The sequence below is a fragment of the Calidris pugnax genome, unplaced genomic scaffold, assembly GCF_001431845.1.
Source record: "Calidris pugnax isolate Ruff unplaced genomic scaffold, ASM143184v1 scaffold10, whole genome shotgun sequence".
Classification (NCBI taxonomy): domain Eukaryota; kingdom Metazoa; phylum Chordata; class Aves; order Charadriiformes; family Scolopacidae; genus Calidris; species Calidris pugnax.
Genome location: NW_015090795.1, coordinates 3,396,799 through 3,405,364, shown reverse-complemented (window position 1 = coordinate 3,405,364; position 8,566 = coordinate 3,396,799).

The window sequence follows — 8,566 nt, the reverse complement described above, 5'->3', positions numbered from 1 at the left end:
GGTCTGCAGCCCCCCCCAGCCCGTTGCATGGTGAAAAACAGTCTCAGCATCTCTGCAGCACCCCCCCTTAGAAATTCCCCCCCTCCCATCCCCCTTTATCCATCTATTCCCTTTTCTGGGACCCTAAAGGGACTTTTTGGGGCTCTGGGTCTGGGGTTATTCCCAGGGTTTGCTCCCAGCCTGCCCGAGCTGCTGAAAAACCCACGGAAATATGTTATAAAGCAGGAAAAAATAGTGGCCCGTTGGGGGAGGGGGGCAGACGGGGAGGAAAGATCACAGAAGAGGGGGGGAATATTTTTAGCCCATCCCTCGACCAGCTTCAGAGCCACCCAGCCAACTTCAGTCACATCTGACGGAGGGGCAGATGGTTCAGGGCTGCTCCTGTCCCCCAAAAGAGGAGAGAAACCCCAGCAAGGAGGGAGCAGCAGCAGCCCCAACGCTACGAGACATCAGAGAATCCACACCAGCAGGGTGGGGAGGACCTCAGGGACGTTGGGAATGAACCATGCACCTGGGGGGGGTCATGGACCAGCTTCCCATTCCCACTGGGGGAACTGGGGATGCTCCAAGGTGCTTCCTCCGCCGGAGCCGCTCTGGTTGCACCCTCCTGCCCTTCACTGGTTAAATTTGGCCCTGCCATAGAATCATGGAGTGGTCTGGGTTGGAAACCAGCCCTGACTCCGGTAGGATCTGCCCATAAATATATTTAAAACCAGCCCCAACTCCCCTGCAGGGGGACACGAAAGGGCCCTGTGGCGTGGGGCAGCGTGGGCTCAGCATCACCTCCATCCCCAGCACTGTGCCCCGGGGTGGGGGAATTTGGGGGGTGCTTTTCTTCACACAGAATGGTTTAAAACCACCCAGGGACAGATTTCAGGCGTGCTTTGCGTGGTGGATGATGCTGTTTGTATTCCCAGGCAGGGTGGGCACCTCTTTTGCCCAGGGAAACAGGACTCTGGCCTCGTCCTTTGTAAATACACAAGGGGGGGAAAGCCAGCCCAGGCCACCCGTGTCACCCCCCCACCCCTGCCAGCCCCAGGGACAAAGCCAGAGGTGGTGGGGAGCTTGGCTGTGGCCCCATGTACCCGTCACCCATCTATCAATGATTTACCGTGGCTGTGAAGGGCTGTTTGTGCTGCCGGGGCTTCCCAGCCACCCCAGCCAAGGTCACTGCTCCGCTCAGCATGGGGACAGACGGACACCAAAGGGGGAGAGGGGCTGGTGGGGACAAGGCAGGAGCAAAGCAGAGCCCCCCTCGAACCCCACCAGCATCCTGAGCATCCTGGGGGGCATCCCGAGCATCCCTCCTCCAGCTGTGCTTGGGGACCTGGGGGGCAGCTGGGGATGTCTTCCTAAATCTTACACCCTGAGGGGTTATGGGATGGTGCAAACAGCCCTTGCCAGGGCTCTGTGTCACGGTGGGGGGGGATGAAAACCCCCTTTTGGGGCTGGCTGCCAGGGCTGGGAACTCTTCCCCAGCAGGGTCACTGACACAGCGGCCGTCACAGCCGAAATCCTGCCCCGGGGGCACCGGCAGCCGCCGGGATGCTGGGGATGGACCACACCAGGCTCCTGGCACGAAGGGCTCCAAAAGGTGCTGGGCAGGATTTGTGCAATGGTTCTGCTCTTTGAAGCTGCCCCGACAGCCTTTAAACCCCTGCCCAAATGGAAATCGATTTTTTAAGACACGGACTGAGCAGGTCTCCGCCAGGATCCACAGCCTGGCTAATATTTACCTCACGGGCTCCCACAAATAGCTTGTTAATCCTTTTGTACGTAATTAATGGCACTCAGGACCCAGCCTGCTGCAGCCCAGCTTCCCCGGGCACGTTGCTGGGGTCCCCACAGCCCTGCACCCCTCTCTCTGGCCATCCCCACCTTCACCCGGTGCCTCTCCTCCCCACCTCTCTCACTCCATCCCACCCCAACCTGTACCCCCAGGGAGTCCCCCCCTCTAATCCATCACCCCTGGGGGGCAAAAAAAGCCATTTTTGGGGCTGGATGTTGCACCGGTCCAGAAATAACCACAGACTTTGGCTGTTTGCACCCCAGGTTGGTTCCCTGGGACATCTCACTGGGGAGGTGTCACCATCAAGTGCACCAGCACCCATGGGGGAGGCTGGAGAGGGGCATCCATCGCAGCTGGGCCCCCCACCCAGGAAAGGCTTGAAACCCTTGAAATGGCTTTAGGTACTGATGATAAATATCCTGCCTGTGAGGGTGGTGAGAGCCTGGCCCAGGTTGCCCAGAGAAGCTGTGGCTGCCCCATCCCTGGAGGGGTTCAAGGCCAGGTTGGAGGGGGCTTGGAGCAACCTGGTCTGGTGGGAGGTGTCCCTGCCCAGGGCAGGGGGTGGAACTGGATGGTCTTTAAGGTCCCTTCCAACCCAAACCATTCCATGATTCTATGATTCCATAATTCCAACCCATGGGCTCCCCGAGCCCCCAGCTTTGGGGTACCCCCCCTTCTGGCACAAAGCTATGCTTTGGGGTACAAGGGGGGGTCTCACTGCCCTGGCAGAGGGGTGGCTGGAGGATGGCAGCTTTGCTCTTTGAGTTACTGGTTGCCAAAGGTGGTGGATGCCCGAGATGAGAGCATCACTCCCAGCAGCACCCCCTGCCCTACCTCCCGCCTCCACAGCCCCAGCACTGGTTTGTTTTGGTTTTAAGGGTGATTTTTGGCAAGAAACGTTTCCCAGACAGGCCGTTTCCCCAGGAAGCAGCAGCTGTGCAGGCTCCATCCCCCTGGCATCTTTCCCCTGCCAGCTCCCACATGTGACTCCCAATTAATCCGACAAAGGGGAAAAAAAAAAACACCAACCAAAAAACAAACCACCATGTTTAAACGGTGAGTCAGTCAAAATGATCAAACTCAGATTTCTGCCCAGGGTGGTTGTTTTGCCCCAAAAAGCACGTACCCCTCGGGATGGGGGTGAAGCCCCCGCTCAGGGAGATGCGGGAAGGCAGGAGAAGGCAGGGATGGGGTAAAGCACCACCAGATTTCAACTGGCTGGGAAATATGGCCCTGAAATGACATCATTTCCCCTCATCTCTGAGATTTGTGGGGTCCCTGGGTGGGTCGGGGGGACACTGAGGCTGAGGCGGGCTCAGGGATGTGCTGGGGACCAGCCTGCTTGAGGAAGACCAGATGGTTTCCATCCTAGGTTCCTCCAGCTGATGGAGATGGGACGCCCCAGGGGTGCCCAGGGTGTTGTGGGTCCCCTGGCATCCCATAGATGGAGGAGCAGACCCAATGCTGACCCCATCCCAGGGTCCTACATCTCCAGGAGGGAGTTTTCTTGGGTTTCAGACCCTTGAGAACCCCCATCCCTCCCTCCCTGGTGTCCCCATCGCCCCTGGGCTGGAGGAAGCCGGGGGGCTTGGCAGGACCCCAGGTTCTGGTTTCATTAAAGCAAACTGGGAGGGAAAGAGCCAGCTCACCCTTCCCCGAGGTGGCATCTGGGAGCTGGCATGGGGCGGGAGGGAGGAACCACAGCTTTGGGGACCCAGCTGGGCCACCCCAAAAACGCCCCAGCCCCTCTCCACCTCCTTTTGTGGGGCCCCACCCCACCTGCAGGTGCTGCAGCCCTCACCTACCTGCCCAGCGATGGGGGTATCAACACCCCAACCTGCTCTCACGCCTGCTGACATCTTCACGGCACCCTAAAAATCACCAGGAGGTTTTGGGGGGGCTGCACACAGCTGGGTTCCCACCACAAACACCCCATGGCAGCGGCAGGAGCCAGCACCAGGCTCTCTCCACTTTGCAAACCCAAGCTGTTAATGAGCTATACGAGCACACTAAAGCAAAAACAGCTGTGGCTACTACCTCCTTTTACCTTTTTTTTTTTTTTTTGCTTCCCCCTCCTCTGGAATTTTAAAATCCAGCTCTAAAGCCCTCAGAAATACAGGTTTGGAGTAAAAGATTGACTCCCATTAACGCCGGGGGATGAAATGGAGCATCCTGAGGAGCTGGAGGTTGGGGTGGGGATTACAGTGGTACCCACCGCGCATAGAGCCTCCACGCCACAGGGTACTTACTTCCAATGAACTTTTGCGGGGTTTTTTTTTAAAGAAAATACTAAAAATAAAGTGCCTGGAAGCCGGTGATGGGCAGCGGGGGAGAAATCCCAGGTGTTTCTCCTCCTGGTGTTTGCCCAGCGCTGCCCCGTGCCAACACTGCTTTATCCAAAGGTAGGAGAAGGGGTGAAGGATGCTGCCAGCACCCTGGGTGCCACCAGAGAGGAGGAAAAGACTGGGAACCAGGACTGCCACCCGCGCTGAACCCGTGCTTTCAGCGCCGCTGCCGGCCCCGGTTGCTTCGTCAGCACTTGCTGTATTTAGGATTAGGGTATTTTTGCTCTTTTGGAGAAGCGCTTTCAGCTTCAGAGCTGCGAGAGGGAGGGGAAAGTTAATATTAGAGCATCGTCAGCCGGCGCGGGGTGACCCTGCTGGGCTGGGGTGGGGGTGGCCCATGGCTAAAGCCACCTCCATGGGGCCAGGGACACCCTCGGGAGGGGGTTTGTTCCCACCAAGCACCCAGCAAGCCAGGCCAGGGCAGAGGAGGGAAATACATGCTGGAATATAAATATATTTTTTCAAAGTATAACAGAATTAAGCTGATTTTCCCCCCTCTTTCACACCCCAGGCTGTCAGCAGCTCAAAAACTGTTTGGTCCCCCAGCGCTGCTTGAACCCAGGGCTGAGCTGGCTGCGAGTAACACCTTGGGGACCTGGGCACCCCGGCTGGGACACTGGCTCTGCCCCAACACCTGCCCTGCAGCTGTGAAATATTGGAGTTTTTCCAACTCCAGGCTCCTAAAATTGCCTGGGAACCTGCCCGGGTTGTGGGTGTGCACCCCTACGGTCAGCAGGGACCGGGGGGGGTCCTCCTGCCGACCCCCACACCCCGTCCTGCTCCGAAACCCAGAGCAGGAGGCAGGGACACCTCCTTCACCTCCCACCACGCTCCTCCCTGGCACAGGGCACCCACTTTGCACCCTTCCCTGGGTGCAAAAACCCCTCTCCCTGGTGGGGTTCACTCATTTGGGTGCTTTGCAGAAGGGGGTGCCCCCTCCCCACAGCTAACTGAGCCCCCCCTGCACTCCCCCTGCCCCGTGATTAACATCCCTCCTGCCATTGCATTTGATTTATGCCTTCGACACACACTTGTGGGTGGCAGAGCATCTCTTAGAGAGATGCTGCATCACTGCATAGACTAATTAATAATAATAATTCTGTGTTTTGCACCCGCAGAGCTGAAGTGGTGCTGCCTGCGACCCCCAGATGGCTATCCAGAATGGCTGTCCCTGCACCTGGGGGTCCCTGGGGCCACCCTGACACCAGGCTCACCACCCACAAACCAAAAAGCCCCCCCAAAAAACCCTTAAAAAAGCAGAAAGCTCTAAATCGTATGCTCCAGAGGTAAGGAAACAGCAGCAGCAGCATCCCCTGGAGCAGGCAGGACCCTCTGTGCCTGGTCCAGGCTGCATCCCCTTGGGCTGGAGGGTGCCAGCTCTGCCAGGATGGCTGTCCCTAGGGCAACGGGTGGCACTGCCCCTCTCTGTCACCCCCTAACCCAACCAGCTGGACCGGTGGGGACACACGGGTGCCATGGATGTCCCCAGAGGGGGCCAGGCTCCATCAGAGCCTCCACACCAGCTTCCAGGTTTCAAGGATCATAGAATGGTTAGAGTTCATACTGGTACCAGTGCAGGGGCTGGGGCAGGACTGTCCCTCCCATGGTGGGACCCCCCCCAGTTGCTGGACCCAGCCCAGGGGGGAGCAGCCCTCGCCCACAATGGGAATTTCTGCCCTTTTTACAGCATGAACAAGAAGCAATACGTCCCTTGGCTGGGCTTTTCTTAGCTCTTCAGGGGCATGGGGTGGTGCTGCAGATGTGCACTGGCCCAGCCAATGATCCTAATAGGGGATCAGATAAACAAGGCAGAGAAAATAATGCTTACAGTGTCTTTTTCCAAGGAGAAATCTCTATTTTTCAGGTATAATCAGGCCGGTTTCCAAAGCAGGAAGGCCCATTTTTATTTCTCCATCACCGAGCTCAGCAAACAACCCTACCCGTGGAGCCGGATGGGATGCTTTATCACATTCCCCTGTTTGTGTTTATGACAGGGCTGGATCTTAAGCTGTTGCATGAAAAACACAGGGCCTGCCCTCGTTTGCATCGGGCTTCACGCCCAGCCTAAGCCGATACCGCGCCTCCTCCTGCCCCTGTCCATCAGACACCCCAATTAACCTCCGTGGTGATTGCTCAGAGCTCTCCTGCCCGCACGAGGGCTGCTCCTTCCTGACCCACACCAGCTCTCTCACTGTATGTGATGGAGACACATTCACCCCCGGCCATCCCAGTGCCACTGGGAAAGGGTAACACACCAGTGGGACCAGCAGCATCCCATCCCAGTGCTGCCCCATCCCGTCCCAGTGGCGTGGGAAGCTTCCCACAGCAGTGCCTGGCCCAGCCGGGTGGGATGAGCTTGGAGAAGACTTTTAATTACACAGCACCGGGTGTTTTCCCACTTATAATGGCCCATTTCCATTCGCTCTACCTGCGCCGGGTGCATATTAGTCCTGTTTGCCAACTAATTGGCAATTAATAATATCTTTGCATTATGTAAATTGGATTATGCATTACGCATTATGGATTATGAATGTTCTGCAGATCAATTTTTTTTTTTTTTTTAAATGCATTTGCATTCGCTTCGAAGTACAGTTGAGTTTTGAGGCTTGGATGATAATTTTTTTTTTCCGGTGAGCTAGAAAAGTGGGGGTTTTTTTGGGGGGATGCAAAAGCAGGTGATCATGGAATCATAGAATGATAGAATCATGGAATCATAGAATCATGGAACCATGGAATGGTTTGGGTGGGAAGGGACCTTAAAGACCGTCCAGTGCCACCCCCTGCCCTGGGCAGGGACACCTCCCACCAGACCAGGTTGCTCCAAGCCCCCTCCAACTTGGCCTTGAACCCCTCCAGGGATGGGGCAACCACAGCTTCTCTGGGCAAACCCTTGCCAGAGGAGTCACCAGCCCAGGGGAGGGCTGGCACCGGCGTTTCCAGGGCTGACCCAGCGCCGGGTGATGCTGCGAGGCAGGGCTGAGCCCGCCGGCCAGCGATGCCACTGCCCTCCTGATGAAAGGCCACTGGGACGCGTCTGTCTGGCCACAGAGGCAGTCCAGACGTGCTGGGCTGGCCTCGTCACCGCTGGTAACGCTTTAGGTGGCACGGCGGAGTCGGAAAGAGCATTAAAAATAGCCTCGGATACCAATAGGAGCAGCGGCTCAACGCAATCGAGAAAGAGCTTGGGGCAAAGCATCCGGCTTTGCCTACGCTAATGGGGGAGAAGATGACTGCAAACAGCTGGAGGTGAGAAGATGGAGGAGGGAATTGGGACTTTCCACGGGCAGGCAGCCAGCGCCAGCCCTTTTATCTGCTGGTGGGAGCGTCTGGTTCCTCGGGGGCAAGGCTGCCCCGGCCGCCCCTTTGCCCGGTGGGTGCCGTGCCCGAGGCGTCCCATCACCAAGCGAGGAGCAGCACCCTTGTGTCGTGCCACGGGTGAGACACCCCCACGGCCCACGGTCCCTGCGTTGGGGTTAGCGGTGAGGTTTGGCCATCCCCAAGCATCTCCTACCTGCACGAGGCTGGGGAGAAGCTGGACAACCAGTACAAAGTCAAGCCATGGTCCCCCAGCAGCTTCGGAAATGCTGCACGTGGGGGTTTTTTTTGGAGGGGGAAGGGTAGGAAACACAGCATTGTTTATTTTACTTTCTATTTCCAGGATAGGAAATAGAAATTTTAATTGTTAATAAAAAAGAATTGAATGGGGAGCATTGTGCGGCGTTGTCCTTGGCCCCCAGAGCCCCATCCCAGTGGGACCAGTCGTGGCACTGGGGCTTGCCGTAAGCAGAAGCCGTGGTGGTAACAACCCCTGCTCAGCCATTGAGCTGCTTTAAATTCATTGGGACACAACCCTGAGAGGCTTTTCCATAGCACAGGCTGTTCTCTTACACTCAAAGTTGAGTTCCCACATTGCCGTTCCCTTCAATTTTGGGGAGATGAGATGAGATGTTTCACATCGGCCCTGCCACCGCTGCCCAGCAGGTCTTGCTCAGGGCTTGAAGAGGCATCTTTAAGAAGGACAAGCGAGATAAAGAAATTAAACCCCCCCCAAATAAAAGGAAAAGGCATGCCAAGCACGGTGTGAACACCTGCACTCCCCGATGCCGGGGCTGGTTTTGCAATCAGATCTCCCGGCACGTGAACTTGACACAAAGAACGTGGAAAACCAGCAAAGGCCCCATTTTTCCCCAGCCTGGGCAACTCCCAGCACCAGGTTTGGAGACCCAGAGACCAGGAAAATCTAAGTCATTTGTAATACTGGCTGCATGACGCCATTGAGCACTCAGGGAGGTCTTTCATGGGGGGGAGGAGGCTATTTGGGGAAAAGCAAAGGCGTTTTTTTTCCCTGCCTCTGCCCAAACACTTTGCCTTAGACTAAACAGATCCTCCTCAGAGGAATACTCCAGAAACGCTTTGCTTCCCAGGCTACGCA